General features: G+C 36.1%; 1 protein-coding gene across 3 annotated transcripts in view; it reads right to left on the minus strand.

Annotated features, from left to right (window-relative positions):
- The window catches only part of LOC140138889 (uncharacterized), a 241675-nt gene that overhangs the window by 149416 nt on the left and 66949 nt on the right, over positions 1 to 25310 (minus strand). The window lies entirely within an intron of this gene.

The raw sequence follows: 25310 nt of genomic DNA on the forward strand, positions 1-25310 counted from the left end.
CTTCGGAAGTAAAGTAAATAGTTAACCCGAAATTATTCACACGCCAGCAACTTGAGAACTCATGAAATTCATAAGAAACCAAGCGATTCTTCAATATATTTGAATATAACACCCAATCACCAAATTACCGTCTTCGTGACTTTTGTACACTGTGCATTATTTATGATGCTACTGTTTCTCCATTTACATATTATCTTGAAAATATTTGGAGTGTTTGAGCGTTTTTGTTCTCAATTAAAAACAAAACAAACAACAACAAAAACAACACAAAATACTTTATTTGAATGGCTGCACAGAATCATAAGCAGTACAAGATTTGAGGTTAATGAGAAACACTGAGCATTGTGATTAACAGATCTGGAATTGATATATTAGTTGGCCAAAGCTTATATTCCCAACTACCTCACTACTTTTGTATAACTAACAATAATTGACACATACAGCCTGTCTCAAAACAAATTTTGTAAGTGAAAAGCGCCCTCTTTGGCAATTAGAAAATACCGTTGTGAAATGATGCTTACATCACCGTCACGGGCGCAGTTTTAGCTCTCAAATGCCGTTTTTTCTGTTTAATTTGCTTATTTTGATTTCGAGATATGTTTATTTAACAACGAAAGGGTAAAATCACAATTGTGCCACTTTTACTACGAAACAGAGCTGTACATGTAAATCAATAATAGCTGATGTTAATGCGTCTAATGCACTCCCCCTTTCGGGCGCATGCATTAGACACATCAACATCAGCACGTGTGCATTATTTTGTCTAATATCTCTCCCAACAAGTAATGCGCGTTCATTAAGCTATAACATGTGTAAGTGCGCAATATTTGTTTGTGTTAAAAGTGAAGTGACTAAGAGAACAGTATTGACCATGATAAAATCATTGACATGCACATGTATTTAATTTTTACAGCATAATGTGAAATATTTATATATCTTTTAATCTTTTTTAAGTGGAAAAAGAGAATCATCATCCCTGCATCATGATAAAACAGTAAAAACATTTTTTTGTATTGCGTAATTGATTGATTCTTTTGATTTTACGAAGGAACTCTTGATAAACTTGATGTTATCACTGTTACATGTAAAGCCCTCTTCCCTAGTAAAGTGGCACACTTGTGATTTTACCCTTTCGTCTTTAACTTAACATATCTCGAGATTAAAACAAGCTAATTGAACAGAAGAAACGCCATTTGAGAGCTATGACTACGCCCTTGACGTTGATGTAAGCTACATGTCACAACAGTATTTTCTCATTGCCAGAGAGGGCGCTTTTCACTTACACAATTTTTTTGAGACAGGCTGTAGATAACAGGACTAGTGAATAGGACTCAACTATGGCATTGTGAATCTGGTACATGAAAGCATACAAAATATGGGCCCCAGGGCCCCAAAAGCTAAAACATAGGGCCAGCCGTTACTCAGTAAATACTAAGTAGCTACAATGCCCTAGGTTGGTATACTGATATCCGTTTTAGCATTAAACATATTACGGGGTGTCAGGATGAGTTAAGAAAGTAATGGTGGGGTGGGGGACCCAGGGGCGTAACCAGACCTGACCTTCGGGGGGCAAGATTGAAAATTTCCCAATTGTTGACCAAAAGGAGCGAGCGGCTTGCCGCGAAGCGTTAAACGGGTGGGGTCCAGGGGCCCGCCTTAGGGGCCCTGGTGGGGTCCAGGGGCAAAGCCCCGGGGGGGTCAAGGGGGCGGAGCCCCCGTGAAGCTCCTGGTTTTTGGCATATTAGACGCTAAAAAATCAGTGTTTCAGAGTACAAATTTCAAATTCCCTCTTTCTTTCCCTTTTCTCTCCTCCCTTCCCTTTTTCTCTTCTCCCTTCCCCTTTTTTCCCTTCTTTTTTTCTTTTCTTCTTTCCCCTTTCTCTTCTTCCCTCTATTTTCCCCTTTTTTCTCTTCTCCTTCCCCTTTTTTCTTCCCTCTTTTTCTCTCCTTCCCCCCTTTTCCCCTTTCCAATTTTTTGCTCTCCTTCACAGTTTTTTGTGTCGGGGGGGCAGCTTGCCCCAGCCACCCCACTGGTTACGCCACTGGGGGGGGGTAGGCTGGAAATCACAGGCATAGATATTCGTGTTTGATCAAACACAACAGTGCCATCTAGTCGTCTCCTTCTTCTCCTCAAGCTTCATATTGACAGCGCTATCTCCAAAACTACAAGGGCCCCAGGGCTCATATTTAGCACACTCGATGGCGCTACCCCATAGATGTGCCTTTGCTCATTTTGGCCCCATAGGTCAAAGGTCACGGGCCCCAGGGGCCCAAATGTGAAAATACAAAGCATGCCGTTTCTCATCAAATAAAGCAGCCTCAGGACCCTGAGTTGGTGCACTGATAGCCCCATGGGTACTCTTTATTTACAGGTATACAGGAGCCCCATTTGTCATATATTATGGGCCCCAGGGTGCTGGTATTTCCAATTATGATATAATACGATCTGTCTGTTTAGTCCTACGTATGTGGGTGGATGGGTGTGTGCTATCTGTGTACATATTCTGAGCCCGGAAGCTGCTTTCTTTCATGAGAAACGGCCAGCCCTTTGTTTTAACGTTTGGGGCCCTGGGCCCATAATATTTGACTTATGAGGCCCATGTACATAATTATGTTGAAGTATAATTCTCTAGTGCTATCAGTAGACTCAAGCTGGCCACTGTAGGTACTTTATTTAAGTAACGGCCGGCCCTATGTTTTTGGGTCCCTGGGGCCAATATTATGTTATATATGGGGCTCATATGTAGATTTAACAATGTAATTCTCAGGTGCAATCTGTGTACAAACTCTGAGCCATAAAGCTGCTTTATATGATGAGAAATGGGCGGCCCTTGGTTTTAACATTTGGGGCCCTGGGGCCCAATATATATGACTTATGGGGCTCATGTACATATGTTAAAGTATTATTCTTAAGTGCTATCAGTAGACTCAAGCTGGGCATTGTAGCTGCTTTATTTACTGACATACATTCGCTCAAGCATATCAAGTCATTACTTATAATGAATGAGTAGCTAATCTTCATGTCGCTTTTTGACAATTCTCCGAGCACAGAACCGGATGTTCCCAGGAGTGAAATGTACAGAAGTGAAAAAGAAGCTAGCAAGGAAGCTGGAGTTACGCATCTACAAGCTTTACTCATCAAGTTAACAGCACGTCAAATAAGCTAGCAAGGAAGCTGGAGTTACGCATCTACAAGCTTTACTCATCAACTTTCAACAGTACGTCAATAAAGCTCAAGTTCGCATCACTTCATGTAGAATATGTAATTATTACGTTAATTTTCTTTCATGATGTAGTTTTTCGTTAGATGATTGTGACTTCAATGACAACAAACTGCACATATAAACGACGCTTGATTTGATTCCAACTTAAAATTTGATTTCGATGGGAGTTCACTCACGGTTAAATGCCTATAAAATTTCTTCTGGCTTGATAGAATGTAACAGCTAAGAGAGCTTGGGAAATTCATTGTCATGATGCTGTGATAGTTGATGATTTCTTCCCATTCTCAGGTGTGAAGCTAAACTGTGAAATTCAAACCCTCATGTCACTGGGTAAGTGAAATAGCTGACATGTGTAGCTGCCATGTGTTAAATAAGTACAATATACTGTGTGTAAACTGTCAAATGTTCACACTGCAACTATTTGCACTTATAACTTCTGGCACTAAGCAGTCAAGATCCCTGTTATTTCATCCTATCGATGATGTTTTAACATTTGACTCTTAAAAGAATCAATACACTCACATAATGCATATGCCTATAGCATTTACAGTGATGCTCCGAACTTTGCTCCAGCAACGGTCCCGGCAACGATGTACTTCATGAACACATGACTGCACAGTTGACACACCGGAGCCTTGAATATGTGACAATCAGATCATTTAGCCGGAATGGCAGGTATAAGTTAAAAACAAAAGACAAAACGGGTGTGCTAATGAGCGAAAAGAATGTATTTTGAACATCAAGATGTGATTTGTTGTTAATCCTTGTTTTTTTGTCTTTGGAATGTTTCAGTTGCGTGCTTAAGTGCGCTTTGATATAGCAGCACGCATTTTGACAAGTTATTTCCAAGAAATCATGACACACTTCACAAACATTAAAAAAATTGCACTTGCTTCCAAGTAGGTTTAGGCTTGTTATACACTACATAAGTGAATTATTATACTATTGTTCACCCTTGCGAGATCTTTTCTCTTTTTAAATGAACTAATATCACAACGAAAATATAGCGATAGCTCCATTGCAATCACAGCTCCACGACTTCCTTTTAAATAGGGTCCTAAAACACATGCATTAATACATAATGCGTTCTTAAATATTTACTGTCTGTATAATAATGTATTTATTACTTTTGTATTACATGTTCATGTATATGATATTTTAACTCCATCCATATGAGTCAAACGATGGATTATTTTCTTTTAATCTATCCTTCTGTGGCATTATAATTGAGTGGACTGTTTTGGTGAATATGTTCTCTTTAAATGTTAACTTTGGGTTATGCAATCACTTTGAGCCGGGGATAGGGCGTACTGCCCTTTCTTCCGCTTGCCAGCAAATCTTTGCCCTCCCCTGTTTTCACACGCCAAATTTGTGCGGACCCAATATCCAAAACTTGAATGATTAATGATCTTCCTGACCCTTCTTCTTGCCTGCACCCATTCGACCTGCCAAACAATCTCTTGCCACCTCCTTTTGACCTGCCAAACATTGCTTTGTCCACCTTTTGATTTGCCAAAACACCCCCCCCCCCATATTTACCTTCAAACAGGGCTCATTATTATTGTAAAGCTATCAGACTTAACTTATAAACTTTCATGTGTGGTAAAGTTGCCGCTAATGGAGCGTGCTTTGGGGCAATATGCTTTGCTTTGATCGCCTGCTTTTCCGAATGATAAAATCGGTTGTCTGAATTGCTAGACTATATACCTTCCGGTATGTTGATCATAAACCCCAAAACAAATCCTGGTTTATTCTCTATCGATGACATAATCCTGCCTAGTGTCACTATATTATAGGTGCACCAAGTAGGGTTAGTCTACGGACGTCAGCTAATGATATTTTGGGCGTGACACATTTAAAGCTATTTTATAAGCCCGATAAGCGATAGTTATAAGAATTTAAAAACAAAAGATAATTATTTCCTAAGTTCCGAACTATCTGAGCATTGGCAATAATATATTTCGTACGTCATGAAATGCTTTGAAACCTCATCCGTTACTCATTTTTTTCTTTCGTGCGTGTGGTATTTCAAAGAAAATATCTATACTATCAAAGTAACTTCAACAGGAGTTCATTTACGGTTGAATTATGTGTGATAGTAGCTAGAGTACGTGTTTTACAGCTCAAAAAGAAACTTATACTTTTTCACAACTTGTGAATCAGACGGTCATATCTTAAAATCCTATCCACCAAAATGAACCAAAATTACACACACAGGATGACTTCAATACGCTACTCAAAACACATACAGTAACCCAGCATTTGTCCAACTGACACTGCAGCAAAATGCGCTGACACGGAACAGCTTCCTGGACCACTTTTATAGCCCAATATATGGCACCCAGCACAATAAATCTGTGAGAATGCATACACAATCCTTGCACAGATGATAAAACGGTGCTGCTTTCTGCTTTTCACGCACTTTCCTCAAGAAACAGGTCTTAATCCACACCATTCCACTTACTCTTTGGGAATTATCATCTGTGCAAGGATCTTGTACTCATTCGCATAGACTTCTTGTTATTGACATTTGTTTAGAGTAGAGTAATAAAGTAATCAGAACTCTAAGTAGAGTAATAAAGTAATCTTATTCAGAATTTTCTTTCTTTCTTTCCTTCTTTCTTTCTTTCTTTCTTTCTTTCTTTCTTCGAGCTTATATTAAACCAACCTTTTCAATACCTCTGTTTCTTTATCACGATACCTTTCTTTCTTACTTTCACTTCTATTAAAAATTAAAAGCTTAGTTCATAAAAGCTTACTCAAAGCTTAGCACTGAATATTATTTTTCGTGGAAGTAGCTCAAATCATGCATTCATTCAAATTAATGAGTACTAATCTTTTTGATCACTTAATAAGGTTCATTTTGTGTACTTAAATGATGGTATGTAGTACTCACATGGCGCTTTATTCAAGTCATCCAAACAGCACGTCAAGAAGACTTCCTGTCATCACGTCAACATTGTTCAAGTGGATGAATATTTAATTATCACACTTAATTTCATGATGTTGTTTTTGTTCTGTGATTGCGACTTCAATGATGTTCGATGACAACAATCAGCACATTTTAACGACACTTGATTTGATTCTAACTTAAAATTCAATTTCAGTGGGAGTTTACTCACGGTTAGATGCCTATAAATGTTTTCTGGTTTGATAACATTTAACAGGTAAAGTAGGTACGGAATTCTTCGTAAAGGAATTCCTTATAGTACATTCTGTGTTTTGATCTATTCCCATTCTCAGGTGTGTGTGTTTTAAATCCTTATCTGCCGTATCAATATATTTTTAAAAAGCTTTATACACTATATTACACTAGATTTCGCGGTTCTCGGGTTGGGTGGTTCTCATAATAGGCCTATCTCTATTATTACCAAACACCCGTTACCCATATACCCGCCCTGACCTTTTAAACTACTATGATATAGGCCTGCGTCTCTTCTTAGTGATCAAGACCCAACTTGACACAACTCTGTTTTGTAGCGGTGACGCTTACTTCGGTATCCATTATCTGGAAACCAATCATTCGCCTCTTCCAAGCCCGAGTGCCCTGCTACTACAAAATTACCCCGAAAATACCCCCGGTATCTGGATATAGACCGTTACTACTAACATGACTAAAGTAATGAAATCAGTCTGGAGAAATTTGAAATTTGAACGCAATAGGGCCTAATATAAAGGGTTATAGGCCTTACCTGGTCCTGGTCCTGGTCCGATGAGGTGCACCTGTTAGTATTCTTTTTGTATTTTTACTTTAGTATTTTAAGTATTATTTTTTTGTATTTCTGTTTGTATTGTTAACTTTTGTAAATACTTTCAGTATCATCTTTTAATTCTTGTTAACTTCTGTTTATATGGATGCACCACCAAGACGGTGGATGCCGCTGTTATAATAGCGTTTTCCAAATCAATCAATCAATAAATAAATAAAGAAATAAATATAGTCACATGCACACTCTAATGCTTTCCGATGCCCGCGCTGCGCCCTTCGGTACTCCGCGCACACGCCCGTTGATACTCCGCGTACGCGCTCTCCGAGCACGCGATAGCTCCGCGAGTAGCTATTCACGTACTCGCTATGCGAGCACGCGATAGCGCGCGGACAGACGGACAAACTCTCTATGATTAGTATTATGATATATTATGCATTTTATATTGTACCTTCAATCTAGTGTAAATCAGGAAACAGATGGAAGCAGATTGCTTGATAACAGGCCTCAATGTAAGATAGAAAACACAATATGAAAAAAAGTTACCACACACCTTTAAGTGAAAACATTTGGCCAAGGAAAACTCACTTCCTAGAAACTTAACACCATACAGGGTCATTTTATCGAACTCATTGACCTACCTGTGTCATATATTGTCTCTAGCTATAATGATAATATGATGATATGGCATACTAACCTCAGGCGGGAATTCATATTGCGATCAATTCTGTAATAAGCCAGTGGCAACTAATGTATATTTTCATTTCTTGCTCTTGGTCTCAAGTTGTGCGGCTCAAGTGCATTTTCATGTGTAGTGATGTCAAGTGCGATATTTATTTCTACGTTGCTAATGTAGCCTGTTTTCATTTTTATTTACGAATGATAAAATGCATAACAGACTTATCTGTTTGTCGATCATAAACGCGAAAACAAATCCAGATTTATTCGCTATGAATAACATAGCCTGAAAAGTGTACTTTCATAAGAATTTACTACAGCTCCATACTAGAAAATAAAACAATACAGACATGCAAGTCACGCCTTGCTTCTCCTTTTACTGCAGAATTCGATATACTCATCAATTTTCTGGCGTCAAGTTAGTAGAAACACAGACTGATGGCTCAGGGATTATAATTAAGTTCGACCTTGAAGTTTGACAAAGAAACATGGGTTATCACGATTTCCTTAATGCGTTATCTTCATCAGTTATTACAAAATATTTGATTAATTCCTGTGCTGTTGGTACAATGGTACAATTGATTTTCGGCATACTTTGGTATCAGATTTCCGTTCGATATTGCTTGTAATATTTGACACAGGAACAATATATAGGCACACGAGAAAATATGTCAACACTCTCAAACTCTGTGATATTCCTTGTATCATTGAAATCAAACGATATAATAAACAAATATATTGATATTAAGTAAGTCTTAACATCAACAGTGAGATGTGGCCAGTAGATTTTTATTTTAGTGACTCAATAATTTTATACTGCAAACACACTTATTCATGACTTCAATCTGTTTCTCTAGACTTTATACATCATAATATCTTCTAAAAACGCAATATTTTAACCTTGAAACAATACATGTATCGAAGTATCAGGTACCATATCCTATACTCTGCAGTTACATTCTGATTACAGTGCATTACTAAGTAACTGGAGCACAATAAGTGCGAGTAATTTAATCCTTCCCGAACCACGGTATCAAAGAAAAACAAATTTTATTAATTTCAAACATGCCACATTTGAATACATTATTATAAAACACACACGCACATTAAACAGAATAATCACAGGTTGCACTGAAGTAAACTCCGTAAAAAAGGGACTTCAAAACATCGACCATCGTAGCTTGAGGCTGAGCTGAAGGTTTTGGTTTTCTCATTACGTATTCTTAGTCCAAACCATTTTGTCTCAATTATTTTTCATAATCTAATCAATAGTAATTCAAGCTTCGCCGTATCAAAAAAGCTAGCTAACGCCCACATTTCATTTCATATATCACAGAACAATATTGAGTTTCCAATGACTGAAAGCGCTTGTATACTAATTACTTGCTAGATTATATGTTATTTCTCTTAGTAAACAATCAGCAGGTTGGAATTGTAGGTTTTCAAGAATAAGACAAAAACTCTTATTACTATGAACGTCTGCAAGCATTTTGTTTTTCATTCATGTATGTATTTACCTTCCGGTTCATAATTATATAGAAATAGAACAGAGCAACAAGAAACGCTTTGTACTATCCAGTTTTCCTTTGATATATGTGTAGACATAGATCCAACAAAGAAATCCGAGTAGAGAAGCTTTATTTTACCAACAAAGAGTGCGTTAAATGGTATATACAATTAAAAAGCAATAACGCTTTAAACCATAACACTCTGTTAACCCAATTTATCAAGACATTATTTCCGTTTTTACGAACATCCCAGGACTTATTTTCCCACAAGTCGCCGGTTGCTACTATGGCAACACTCCAAAAGTTTTCTTGCAGTAAAAATGTTTTTAGAATATAATAAAATAACGCCAATTTAATGCAAAGGCTAAGAAAGTCTGATTTCCTTTTAGAAATAGCCGAGTGGGAGGGTTTCCAATGAAATACTTTTTGTGTAAAACTTGAAGCATCCGATGTATAAAATAAATATATGAATATTAACTGTACAGTATATATAACGATTTGTGATACCCAATCGCGTCAAAAGTTATTTGGTTTAGAGGGTCAGAATATTTATTTAAATTCTATAACCCCCTATGTGCCATTAGCGTTTTGTTTTAATTCAAATATTCCATACCAGCCGTCACTATTATGGTAATCTAATCATTTAATTTCTGAAATACACTTTTTTCTATGAGGAATTTTTGTGTAAATCGGAAATATCCATAATCTTTTTGCAAAAAAAAATGATACCTTTTACCTGTCTTGCTGGTCGCAAGCTGAAACCATTGAAATCGATACTCGCATTTTACACTGGTAATTTACATTACACAAAGGTATCAGCAATAAAGCTAGCGCTATATACATTAATGCTTTTAAGCAGTAAAATTCCCAAAATTATCTGTCTTTTCTTGTTTTTTCTGTGTTTTGCTTGCCATAATCTTTTTAATTCTACTCGATGTCGGAGGTGGATAGGTGCGGCGTGAGTTCCAGTCGATCCGCTGCCAAACTAATTACTTTTTTGAAAATGTCATTGTAGGGACATGGTGCTAGGCGAATTTATGTATGGGGTAAGGTGGTGTATGTTGCTACTTCTTGTTTTGCTGAGTATACCACTAGGCTGTCGTAATACGTTGAGAGGATTTGGTATTAAATATAGACATCTCAACAGCGGACATCCGAAATCAAATAAAAAATCTCGGCCTGCACGGCTAATAAATGACTTGCCACACTGCAATTGTATAGGTATGTGAAACATTTTTTGTTCTTAACCCTAGAACTACAAAGCCATATTTTGTAAAACGAACTACGAAGAGGGGGCTTGTTGCGACCCCCTTAATTTTCAATTATAAACGTCATATACCGTTATATTTGATACTATTGTATAGCTATGGGTCTCCTCTATCCAGTGATACCAAAATAAGTACAAACATTCCCCACATAATGTCGCTATGACGTCATAATGTGAGGGCGCCCATGCAAATGTCTAAAAGTGTAGGCAAAATTGGTTTTCGGCTAAAAATTTTACAAAATGCTATTTCACCAAACGAAATGAAAATCATAGGGGCCTCACCACTCCCACCCCTATGGTCATCTTTGATGGCTGGTCCTACTCCCGTGGGTGAACGTTTTATCACCAAAACGATTAGCTTAGGTCGTTTTGGCGTAAACGCGTGCTAAAGAAACTTGACGGATATCCGCAACCAGCATGACCAGCAACTGAAAAAATGTAGATTGCGAATCCAAATATGCATTCGCTATAAATTTAGGGCAGTAATGTATTAAATGACGATAGATCACAGATGGTAATTTATTTACTTCTAAAACAACCCTCTGAATACCCAACACGCCGCCGTCTTACAGCTGAGTAGCCACAACATGATAAGAAATCACGTCGTGACCTTGAAATGTCCGCGTCTAAAGTTGTCCAAAAAGCAAGCGCGTTTAGGTTTAAGTCATTTGAACAAATTAAGTTGATCCGTCGTTGTCGACCTTAATCAATAGGCGGAAGGCGGCTGTGTGATTGTGAGCAAAAAGACATCAAAGTAAGCCGACAATATAGTTTTGTGCTTGAACACTCGATTACATACTTCCAGTCCTTTCAAATAATGTCGGCTTCTGAAAAGCATCTTATCACTTCGATATTAGAATGAATTGTACTGAAATCAATAACAATAGAATTCAAACAATATACTGCTATAAGTAAGGCAAAATATAGAAATCTCATTCGCGTCGATCTCAGCTTTGCAATCTTCGTCATCTGTTAGGAGAAGAATTTTTTGAAGTATTTGGTCGCCGGTCCAAAATACACCCTGAGAAGGAACATTCTGCGCGGCCAGTTTTTATAATTGATTTCAGTGACAATTAAAAGTAACAGTTGCATGAAATCGACACTATACAGCAAAATATGGCTAATCCTAAGCCTTTTATTATAAATGCATTTATGACGTGCATACCTAGTACCTCGTGCAGCTGGAACGGTGCTAAAAGTGTGTAAAAACTGTAGATATAATTATAAAAACCCACTTTGTTTCAAAATATGTTGAAAACACATGTCATGGTCTACATAAAATTAATCTGGGATGTATTAAAGCTGACATCGTATTTAGCTATACACCAACCTGACTAAAATAATATTTGAACAGGATATTAGAGTTTATACATCATATGGTATATTGGCATTCCAAGCTGTCAGCAATTTTCCGTCGGCGATGTCAACTGGTTGACAACATCTAATAATATTCCTTTAAACACAGACATTACGTACAGTATTCGTATATAGCAAAATGATGGCAGCAGGCAATCTGCCTTGGGTACTTATGAAATTAAATAATTTGATACAGGCATTTTCAATCTATTTCATGGGATAAATTGCTTTAAAAGGAATCAACCTAACAACACCGCAATAATTATTTTATTACTGTTAAAAAGGTAAAATAAAAGAAAAACTTTTATTTGTTGTCACCTTACTAGAATACAGAGCGAACAAGGTATTATATGTAATTTAACACGATAATATCGCCGGTCGCAACACATAATGGTGTATAGTAATTATTCCAAATGTTCCGTTTCACATAGCGATAAGTTTAGAGATAGCTATCATCTTCCAAAAATGATGCTTTTAGAAATAGTTGCAATTTTTAACATCCTATACATGTATTATACAAACCTTTCTCGATATTAATGTTTTGATTGATTTAAATTGTGTTTTTGTTTTCTTTAATTTTATGTAAGCGATAACTCAATCCCCCAATGCAATCATCTTGCAGTATAAAACAATGATTCACTGATATGTATGAGGTTTTCGTTGAAGTTTTTATACAGCCAGTATTTAAAAAACCCGTAAAATCACTATATGATTAGGAGTAGAAGAGATGACAAATGTTTCTTATTAATATTTTACAACATCTTGCTACAGAGTCATGTTAAACATCAAGCGTCATGTTAAACATCAAGCGTGTGGATCGGATCCCAAATGAAACCATCTACAATATGACCAACACCACTCCACTGGTTGCCAGAGTCAAGATTCAACAACTCAAATTTCTCGGCCATATACTGCGTCTTGAAGATGACGAGCCTGTGAAAGAATATGCCCTTTATATTCCACCACATGGGAAGAGGAAACCGGGACGGCCGCGGACACTGTACTTACAGTATGTACAGCACCTTCTGGGAGATACTGAAGGGATGCTGCAGCCAAACAAAATTGTTTCGCTTGCCCAAGATCGCAACAGTTGGAGAAAGCTTGTAGTCGCCTGCTCCGCAGCCGACTGATGATGATGATTCTACAATCCTTTCAATTTCAATATTTTTGGTCACATATTTGCGTAGTATTGCAGGCTTACACGTGGTATTTGATTTTTTAGTGTATGCCTTCTCAGATGGGGTGTGTGGTACCAGTTGGAGGGGGAAGCTGCACTTTTACCATAATGGACATCATGGGCTACATAAAAACGCCTGATAGCAATTGAACCGGAGTAGCTTTTGGCGGGAACTTTCATCGAACTTTCCACAGGGTCAAATTTCAAACTTTCATTGTTTTCCACTAGTCACAACTCACAAGGATTCAGAAAATGTATAGTTTGACTTATCTAGGACTACCGTTCTTGAATTATAACTGAATAGGTCAACGATCACGTTTTTGGCTCTATGGGGGTCAAAAACATCGAAGTGCTCCGATTTTGACAAAAGAGGTGTCAAATTGTTCATTTTGATAAAACAATTCAAATAAGGATTGTATTGCACCATCTAGGATGTTTCGTTACATAGGTAACATAACAAAATAGGTCAGGTAGCATTGAGGCCGATTGACCTTGTATTTCTTTTGTATTTTATTGTTGTTCAAAGTGCGAAGTAATTTGCTAAATTTTCATAATAATTATATGCAATGCTTACAATTGTTGTGGTTTTAACAGAAATAAGGTTATATTATCAATATCATTTGCATAATTCCATCTCAATGTATACATTTAAACAGTTTTTGTCGCCTGTCGTTTCGCTTCATTTTAAACCTTGCGCGCAGTTTTTTTACCAATAACTACATATTCGATTGATTTAAAATTTTGCATGAAGGTTGAAAATACATTTTATCTAAAAATCTATTAAGAGAAATTTCAAATTTTTAGCTTGCATTTCGGAAACGACGTATTTTGCGTTAATATATAACTGAAATGACGCGATTATCAGAATCGTGCGCTTCAGATACGAACAACTGCTGGCAACATTATCCTTTAAAAGTTCAATATGGCCGCCGTTGCAACATTGCTTGCCATCGTATATAACAAAAAAACAACAGGGCGCATTAATTTCAGATCTGGCCTTGAAAAAGCATAACTAATGAAGTAATGGCATATTGGAAAGGCTTTTTTTTCATACAGAATGTCGTCATTTCGGTGTTAATTAGGTTTTTAGGTTCTTGTAGCATACGTGTCTCTCTGTGATAAGCAGCAAGGAAATTGGACGCCCTATGTTTAAGTCCAAAGCGATTGTAAAGGCAATACAATACACATTCAGATTATTGCAGTGCATTGTCACAGAACACCTGCTGTAGAAGTAGCAGAAATCAAATTAGGCTTCATATCAGTGCGCCTGCGTTTGTTTTATCCTGGGGTTTAACGGCCGGGAATTGAATATCAATGGATCAATTACCTGACACATCACATACACCAAGTTGATAAATAGAGGAACCAAGTTTTCGAAATTTTGTTTCTATATAAGTGTTTCTCTTCGCGTACCATACCGTTCATGATCTAGAATGTATTGTATACGATATGTGTTGATTGAAATGATACACTGTATAAGTAATGATAATCTGTAGCTTTATACCCAAGAAAGCTTTTCTAATCATGATAGTAATAGTCTGTGATAGTTTGCATACAAAAAGAAGACAATGCGTTCATTGCTATAGCTTTTAATTTTAAAACCGTCGTTTGAGAGCTACGTTTTAATAGAGTGTGTCAAACTACGGGATCGGTACATTGAATTATTGAAAACTTGTTGAACGTGATCAAAACAGCGTTCTCATACAAACTTCAGGCCGCTTTATAAAGAAATCCGATAGTACAAGGGCATGCAATACAAAAGCAGTGCTTACTTCATCCACCCACACAACTATGTATGACATGGATATTCTTAACTCTAGAGTGTGATTTGTTGTCATTTACCACCCGCTAGAAATGGCAATAAAAACAAGGAAAGATAAGATGCAATTGGCCTCAGTTTGTACCTAGCACAAAATTGCTTTGTGTTTTCCGTAAATGTCTCACGTTTGCGTGAATTTAAGATATTATCTCTCCTTGTAAAAGTATTGACTTTCTGGTTAATCCCCTTCACTTCCTTTACACAAATCAAATGCAATTCGTTTCAGTAACCAGTGTTCTGTTTTGTTTTCGGTTTAATATTTTCTATCAACATCTTTTGCATTCTCTAATTAACATCATGACATGACTAAACTTCAAATATTCTCTGCTTTTGAATACATTATGTTCATATTGTAATGGTTTTCAAAATGATCAACACTCATTGCAGTGGTATTTCCTTTCCGGGATGATCGAGAAAAGGTGAATTTTGCCGCCCCCAACCCGAAAAGAAAGGTTGGCCCATTTTCCCCCTATTATTTTTAAAAGGACAATATGCGCTAGCAACGTAAAGAGAACCTTTTTATGTATAATTACATTTGTTTTACAAACCCGCCCCTTCTTCTTTTGCCGCTCCTAACTTTTTGCCACCCCTTGCTTTTACCCCAGGGCTCGTTCCCATAACCCCCCCCCCCCAAATATGCGCATGAGTTGGCAAAAAGACCGGCTCCGTGTCGCGGCGGCGCTATTTTATTACTGGGTATTTTTACTGATACAATATTTATGTGGGAAAATAACCAACGGGCCTTTCAGAAAGTCTATATGGTGCATACAATGAGTGGATAGTTCTTACTTGTCAAGGATTCTATGCAATATTGCAAGTCAGTTATTTTAGAAATTTTATTTTAGAAATATTAACATTACATTCAGAAAAAAAGATACTAAAATTTAAAAAGAAAATTAAGCTCTATCAGGTATTGCAATAGTTTCGGCAATTCAACATTGTGTTAATTTAGTTGGATTACATTTAATAATGCAATACATTACCAATATATTATTACAGTACCTTATAAACCATCGCGGCGATGGAGCAATTATGAATAATTGAAAACCTGTTGCACGTGACCAAAACAACTTTCCTACACTCTAATTCTCGAAGTTAACATGACACGGTTTAAAGAGGAAAAGTAAAAAAATTAACCACGTAATGTTTAAAATCACATGTTTTGTCTTTAAACTGGGTTGCTTTATGCTCTGAAAAGACAAAATAGTAAATTTTCTCAGTCATCCAGTCGTTAAAATCACAGGGGAGGCATCAAGAAAGTGGCACATCACAGGAGAGACATCAAGGAAGCCATCTGGGAGAGAGTAGAGCAGCCGTCACTTAACAAGAAAGGGGGACTGAGACACAACTTCTCTCACGCATCGGACAGGGCCATCAAGCAAGACGATCTCTTGTCGTCTTCAAGTGTCACATGATCAGCCCAGCGGGTCAGTTGCCTGATGAAGTCTGATGGTATCAGACACATCGTAGCAAGTTGTAAAAGTAAGTTCTAGTATTAGATTTATTTAAAAAATTGATAAAGACCTTTTTGGAAGATGGTTTCAGGACTAACCACCTGATGAACAATCTCAAATGTAGTAAGGTCAGAAGATGGTGACTGAAGCCTTAAGTTAAAAGCGTTTGAGAAAGTAAATACATGTTACGATATTATCGCAGTACATCATGTAACATTTTTTACATCATATGACATTTTAAGAGAACAAAATAACACCTGTCGTCACGTAACCTACATGTTTACATAGTTTGATAATCATTGTAAATGTCTAGCACTTTCCCGGGTGCAAGACAGCACACATTCTTGCCAGTGAACATTTGGTATTTACTTAATCTAAATGTATTATTATTATTTTAAGCCCAATCGAATAGTACAACGATAGCGATACTGTTTGACCCCGTTGACCTTTGACTCTGCATGACCTCGGTTTGAGATATTTTACCCCCGACCTTGTTCCCCTTATTATTGGTTTTGTTCATGTTCACCTTATGAGATTTACTTTCACCAAGTGTACATGTAAGCCCAATGAAGGTCATCCGAGGTCAAAGAACCTAGCCCGATTGGGCTTACACTTTTACCAAGTGTCACGCTCCCCTCATATCAAGGATCCACCCACCAAGTGTAAGCCTAATCGGGCGAAGTATAAAATTTAAGCCGACTTCAGATTTCAACCAAATATCTATACTACTAAAACAATAAGCGAAGTCTCTCTGGGTGTGTCTCTCTAGTCAGTCAAAACTGACTAGCTTTTTTTTTTTTTTTTTTTTTTTTTTTTTTTTTTTTTTTTTTGTAGACAGCTGTCTTTATTAAAAGTTTCTTAATACATAGTACTGTCACTTAATCAGTGACCTTAAATACATTAACGTGCATTTTATTTATTAATATTAGTGACATAGTCATTTCAAGAGAGTTATAAGAGGATTGAAAACAAGCAACAAGAATAAGGGAAAAGAGAAACAGAATGAGCGAATAGAACTAACTGCTGATTATTTTGTACTCAAATTGAGTAGAAAACAAAAAACAAACAATCAACAATGAGCTCCACCCGACCCACCCCGCCGACCCCCTCCACCACACATTGAGCATGTTGAGCATATTTTACTTTCTTTACTATGGATTAAAAATACACAGGAGTGAAAAATTATATCATAACATTAATAGTTGCCAGGATTGCCACTCATTATTAAACTTTTGTAACTTTAGGCTACATACTGCTTGGTATTTCAAAACATTATAATAACATTTAAGTTCCCTTTTTAAAACATCTAAGTTTGGTCGTTTCTCTGTCATCTTTACTCTATACAAATGTAATTTTGCAATAGTCAAAATCAATGTTAGAATTAAATCATATTTAGATCCAAAAAGAATTAACTGAGGGGTCATAGCTAGATCTATACTGATCTTGACTTTTATCCAGTCTTTGAGATCTTTCCAAAATTTCTAGAAAAGGGCAATCCACAAAGAGATGCTTGATTGTTTCTGGATTTATCTTACAAAAAGTACATAAGTCATCATCACTTATGTTCATTTTTAACAACAATGTATTTGTGCCTATGATACTCTGATTAATTCTGTATTGAAACCATCTCAGTTTAATATCAGTGGAAAATTTGAAATTTAAGGTACATATTTTTTTCCAATCATCATTCTCCATTCCAAATTCCATTTGCCACTTTGACTTACTCATTGTATTCTTCATCTTTGATGCAATAGAAATATCATAGAACATTTTGCACCCTTTTCGTTGCTTAAAAAGTAGTTCCATATTATACGGCTGAAAAGGGGAGGCTAGTTTGGAGCCTATAGTACCATTGTAATTAAAATTTGACTGAATTGCCCTAATAATACCATTGTATTCTAAGAAATTGGTCTTCACTTTATAAAGTTTTGTAAATTCGACAATCGACAAAAAGGATCCGTTTGCATTTAAGAGATCATTTATAAACAGCACACCTCTTTTTTTCCAATGGGCATAACAAACTGATTTACCACCAATCTTTATTTTATCGTTCCACCACAAATATTGTTTTGCAATACGGTTGAAATCCAGATTATTATTATTTACAATGTTTATAAGTGAGGACCAAGAAAACAGAGTATCATACCAGAACTTATTATCTATCATGTTTTTTTGTCATTAAAACGATACATACCAAGGCAACAAATATCATCACTTATTACATTAAAACAAAGACGAAATAGCTTAACCCATTTTTGATCACCACAGGCAACCCTCCGAATCCAATTTACCTTTAAAGCATTTATATGCATTTCTACATTTGGCATCTTTACTCCACCATTCTCATAATTTTGCACAAATTGTATTCTTTTAACTCGATCTGGCTTGCCGTTCTAAATATATTTATATATCTCATCATTTACCGTTTTGATAAATTCCTTGCTTGGGTTTGGTAGCATTTGAGCAATATAACTTATTTTTTGGCAAAGCCAATGATTTCTAACTACAACCCGTCCCAACACCGTTAAATTTCTTTTTTCCAACTTGATAACAGTTTTCGTATCAAATGAAGTGCTTTATCATAATTATCATTTACCATTTGAGCAAGGTTTGTACTAAAAGAAATGCCTAGAAACTCAAAGCTACCATTAAAATTCCATTGTATTTTTAAATTTTTACTAATTATAGTATTTCTGAATTTCTGAGACCCAATCCATACTGCAACCGTTTTATCAATATTAATTTTCAAACCAGACATCTCATAAAATGATTGCAATGTTTTAAAGGCACTTTCCAGTGATTTTTCTGTACCATCAAGAATTAATGTAGTGTCATCTGCATACTGTGCAATTTTAAAATTCATATCATTGATGCAAATTCCTGTTATATCCTTATTTTGTCTAATCATTGTAGATAATACCTCCGCACATAAAACGAAGATATATGGCGACAGAGGATCGCCTTGTCTACAACTGCGCTGAATTTGGAACGGTTTAGATATATTTCCATTTATGATTACGGAAGAAGATGCGTTCTTATACAAAGCCATAAACCATCTGCAAATGTCTGATCCGAAATTAAATACCCTTAAAGTTTCAAGAATAAAATCATGCGAAACCGTGTCAAAAGCTTTTTCAAAATCTATTAGTAAAAGCATCCCCGGAATTTCATTAACCTCTGTATAACTTAACAAATCATAAATAAGGCGAATACTTTCACCAATGAATCTATTTGGGACAAAACCTGTTTGATCTTCTGAAATTAAATATGGCAAAACCGATTTTATACGGTTTGCAATACATGCAGAGGCCAATTTATAAGAAACATTTAGAAGCGAAATAGGCCTCCAGTTTTTTAAGAACTGACGGGGTTTATCTCCTTTTGGCAGAAGAGTAACGTGACCCCTTTTTTGAACTTGAGTAAGAGACCCAAATCTAAAACCTTCATTTAAAGATCGGAGGAGAAAACAAGATATTTCCAACCAGAAGCATTTGTAAAATTCCGCTGTAAAACCATCAGGTCCGGGTGTCTTGTTGTTTTTCATGTTTTTCAAAGCATATGTGAGCTCAGAAAGAGTAATTTCACCCTCTAACGTATTTGATTGCATTTGCGTTAATTTGTTTATGGAAGCATAATCATCAATTTTAACATTATTATTTCCACCTTTTTCTTTATACAGATTTTCATAAAAGATACTACCTCCTTCTCAATCTCATCTTGAGATGTTGCTTCTGTGTTGTTACCTCTCACAATTCTAACCATTTGTTTGTTTACAAAGTTTCTTTTTTCAAGATTAAGAAAATATTTGGTGGGTTTCTCTCCTCCTCTATCCATCGGACCTTTGTTCGAATAAAACATCCTTTAATCTTTCTACTACGAATATCCTCAAGTTCATGTTTAGCATTATCTAACTCATTCTTTAAAATTTCAACATTAGGGCTGTTTTTCAATGATGCCTCCTCGTATGACGTATTTAAGTTTTCTATTCATTTGTCAAGTACTTCTTCAGACTTGTCCATCTCTCTCTTTCTTTTTGAGGAGTATGCTATAGTAGCGCCTCTGATTTCCAAAAGCAGTGCTTCAAAAAACAGTTGGTCATTAATAGTTAGTTCCAACTCATTTGGATCAATATTGTTTATATTTTCTCTGTCATACGGCGAAGCAGCATAGATTTGTTTTACTTTAGTTATCGAATCCTTAACTACTTTTACATATTCATCATCTTCAATTAAATCGTTATTCAACTTCCACGAACCTCGTCCCCTTTGTATATTATTACTCTTACTTAGGCCAATGACTACCATGGAATGGTCAGTCCTATATCCTGGTAGAATGTCTGTTTGACCAATTATATTCAAAATTTCAGAAGAAATCAAGAAAAAATCCAGCCTAGCTTGTTTTATGGGATTGTTTCTTCTCCAGGTAAAACGTTTTATATCTGGGTTCATAATTCTCCAAGGGTCACACAGACTCAAATCTTCTTTTATTTTTAAAACAGCTTCTTTTGCCTTTGGATTATTAATATTCAAATAATTAAATGTATCTAAATTTTGATCCTGGACTAAGTTAAAATCACCACATACAATACAATGTGGGTTACCAACGTTTTCGATAACATTTTTAACACGATTATAAAAATCTGGATTATCCTCATTTGGACCATACAGACAAACTATCGTGATATCCATTGACATCATCGTAATATCAAGTACAATCCAATTACCTGTTTGATCCCGCTGAATATTACGCACTTTGAAGTCAAAATTGTTATTCATTAACACTGCCACGCCCCTGGCATTTGTCTTATAACCTGCTATATAACATTCATATCCCCATTCTGATCTGATCATATTTTCCCATTTCTGGTCCCAGTGTACATCCTGAAGGCAATAAATTGAACATTTCTTTTTCCTTAAATAATTTAAAACATCTCTTCTCTTAGATTTATCACTCAATCCTCTACAGTTTACAGAACATATATTTATAGTACTATCCATATTCTTTAACCATGTAAACAAGTTTAACAGAAACCTTCATTTGGTTTTTGATTACAACATACATAACTTGAGTCACAGCTGTCTTTTTATGAAAAATATAATACATACCACACACAAAAAGAAAAAAGAAAGTTGCAAAAACAAAAAAAAAGCAAGAAAGAGAAAAAAAAAATCCAACCACCGAGCCCACCAAGAAGATAAATTTTTGGGAAAATTATGATTTTACCTTCAAAGATTTATAAATCATCAAGCATGTCAAAACCTTTTTGTCACATATTAATTTCCACTGTATGTTTTACTATTCATAAATGTGCAAGCAAGCAAATAAATGATACAGAACATTTTTATACAATGAATTCTCAAAGCAACTTGTTGTTTCATTTATACTGATATTTTTTTAATATCAGAGATGCATTTTTTACTGTTAACGAGAACTTTAATAAGGGGGATTTTCACACCTCCTTGATATTTATTTATTTTATCTGTTCAATTGTTCATAATTGCATTTAACTCGTTCACATTTTGGAGTTGATAACCTTTCATGTATTTTAGTGCTAAAGTCAGTCAATTTATGCAGATTTACACCTTCAAAGATTTATAAATCATCAAGCATGTCAGAAACTTTTGTCAAAGATTGATTTCCCCCGTATGTTTTACTATTCATAAATGTGCAAGCAAGCAAATAAGTGATACAAAACATTTTTATACAATAATTTCTCAAAGCAACTTGTTGTTTCATTTATACTGATATTTTTTTTTTTTATCAGAGAAGCACCTTTTTACTGTTAACGAGAACATATGAGGGGGATTTTCACACCTCCTTGATATTTAGATTTGATCTGTTCACCTGTTCATATTATATATTGCATTTAAATCGTTCACATTTTTGGAGTTTATACCATTTCATGTATTTTAGTGCTAAAGTCAGTCAATTTATGCAGATTTACATATTCATCCTGAGTATTTCACCCATGGCCCCTGTCGTTGTTCCTTGGCTCTGTGTTCCATGATGACTTCTGTGCCTATGACTTTGATTCTTGTTACTCTGCCTTCTCTTCTTAGTTTCTTCGCTTCTGCTACCAACATTCCTCTCTTTCGCTTCATTTCTGCGGGTAGATCAGTATATACCATCACTGGTTTCCGCCCAGGTACATAGTCTCTGTTTTTTGCTAGTTCCAGGATCCAGTCCCTATCTGACTAGCTTTTTACACCCCACACTCCCTATATACCCAACTACATACATACAAACAAACAACATTAACCAAATTTTATAGTAAGATGCCTTAGAATTCATATCAATCTTCATTCGTGTGCACATGATCTATGGTTCTATTGTGTCCGATTTGAGCTCTGACATATTGGAAAATGTTGCCAATCAATATTCATGAGAGTGTACATTCAACGTCCAGTTATCGAAATTGCGTGACTTGTGTTTGGCAGGTGTGAAATATCTCTGATTGGGTGTTTTAATAACGTAACGCATGAAGGTTTTGACTTCATTGAATGGCTGCCTAGTGCAGTTATATGCTTAGATTCTATAATAATAATTATTATTATTTTCGTTATTCATTCCTTTCTTTTCGTTTCTCTGCACTTATTCTTTCTTATGCCTACACTTAAGCATTGGCGTAGATTTCTTTTTGACATGGGGGTGGATTTTTTTAAGTACCCGGTGCAGTGAACCTTATGGTACAAATAAATTCGCGCGAAGCGCTAGAAAATTGGCATTTTGTGGCTGAAATATGAGGTTAATTTCGACAGAAACCCATACACAGGCGTCAATATGGGAGAAGGGGGGGGGGGGGGATTATATGGACCATCCCCCTGGCAAAATATTGGGGGATTTATCCCCCCACCCACCCCGATCTACACATGTGTAATTTAGAGCCCTGTGACTCCATCGCTCTCCTCCCCCCTCTTCCTTTCTTTTGCTTTTTGTCTTCCTCCCCTCCCCTACAATCACGATCACCCATCCGCTTCTCCTCTTTTCACCTCTCGACCCCTCCTTCACTACTTCAATTGGCCCTAGCTTTTAAAATGGATATTCTTGATATTAAGAAATCCATTTGATTTTATTGAACATGCCTATAACCATGATAACAACATATAGCTGCGAAGTAGTTAATTATAGAAAGTGACACAGTAATACCTATTAATAGCAGCCATGGCACGCTGTTACGGGTAATCGATCAGCAACTCTGTTGAATTTATTTAAATGAGGCGCCTAAATAAAGGTGGGTGGTAAATAATTGTACATCGCCGGTAAAGTGTGCTGGCGAAGACTCATTCACACCCTTGGGTTGTATGGGAACAAAAGGTACTTTTCGTTCTAGTAGGTGCTTTCACGCGACTTTCGTTTGATCACTTATTGACTGTAGCCTGCTAGGTAAAATACGCCGTCTGGTCAGCTTACCGATTTAATGAATGGCAGAAGCCCTTTGTCCCGAACAAGGTACTTTTCGATGAATAGCTTGACGGAAAATCAATTCGCCATCAAAGGAACAAAGCATTACGTAATCTATTTCCCCTCCTTTCTATATCTAACCTCCTTGGGTATAACTGTTGGAATCGATGCATTTAATCAACTGGCAGATGATATAATACACAGACGATATAATAAAGGAACGTAATTTAAGTTTTTTTCTAAGCTTTTAACTTCGCATATCACACGTTTCTATCAGGGATGCATTACAATTCGTTAGTGTGTTGATTGAAATGCTACGACGATGCGAAGTAATGAAAGACTGTAGCAAGGTTTTTGTAATCAAGATATCGGAATGTGTCATCTTTCGGATAATGAAAAGAAAATCCTTCATTGTTATAGCTTTTTAAAAGCTTCTCTTTTAGAGCTACGGTTTAATGGATGTCTTTTGTGCAAACAATATGATAAGTTCTTTCATGCTTCAATATAGTACAATGTAAAACTGTAGCATCGGAATAGTGACTATTGCAATACCTGTTACATGTGACCGAAAAGGCTTTTCAGACCTCCGATGTATGTAATACCCAACACTCATCTAACAGTAGAGAAAGAGAGAGAAGGAGTACGTTGATACCTGAGAAAAATTATATTAACTTGTCTTATAGCTTTGGTATAATATTCATAAACCGTCAAGTCTGATTTATGGCCATCTATCACCTGCTAGAAATAACAAGAAGACAAGGAAAGACAAGATGCTATTCGGAGCAGTTCGCACCAAGCACAAGTTTGCTTTATATAATGCGTGACTATCCCGCGCTTGAGTGAGTTTACGAGAGCATAGATTGTTTTGACGAGCGCCTGAGGCATTACTTCTTCTTATCAATGAAGTGCTGCTTTTCCAGTAACTAATCTTCTTCACTTCCTTTTCACAAATCAAATGCAATTTGCTTAGTAAAGCATAGAACAGCTGGAAGCATCGTTCTGTTTTGTTTTATATTATTTCTCATCCCATCGTCTTCCTATTCGCTAATTAAACTTTAACATAAAACGGACAGCAACAGAGTTAACTCAGCTTTGTTAAATACACCAGAATGCATTACGTTATCATTGTAATGGTTTCAAAACCATCTACTTGATTATTTGCACCTTTGAAAGTTCAAAGGGCGACAACCATACAAGGTTACATACACATTCATTTCATCTATTAACAACTGATCGGTTTTTGACAAAGCTATTGTCCATTATATTTACAGTAGGTTCTTGTTCACAAAATATCAACGTAAATATTATTCTAATTATTCAAAACATATTTATCATGATCGATGGATTACCAGATTTTATAGCGAGTTTACCCTGAAATGAATGGATAGTTAATATATTTCTCAATATTTCTATTCAAACGTGGAAGTAAAAGCCGAGAAAGCCGAGATTTGTCGGCAACCCATCAGGGATTTTTGAGAAATATTTGTGAAAAAAAAGAAAAAAGAAGAAGCTATACAAATGCATACACATTGGGCAATTTAATGCTCTGTTATTTTAGTTTTTTTGATATTCAAGAGGGAGACATGAAGTGGTTTTACTATCCTATTCTTGTCTCAGTGATCGTCTTGAATTGCTTTCAATAATAACACCAGCTAAGGTTAAGAAGGTTAATGTGCACATGCGTCGTGAAGCACACTTGCATTCAACATGTTACTGTTTA

The sequence above is a fragment of the Amphiura filiformis genome, chromosome 18 (genome assembly GCF_039555335.1).
Source record: "Amphiura filiformis chromosome 18, Afil_fr2py, whole genome shotgun sequence".
In the NCBI taxonomy this organism is placed as follows: Eukaryota; Metazoa; Echinodermata; class Ophiuroidea; order Amphilepidida; family Amphiuridae; genus Amphiura; species Amphiura filiformis.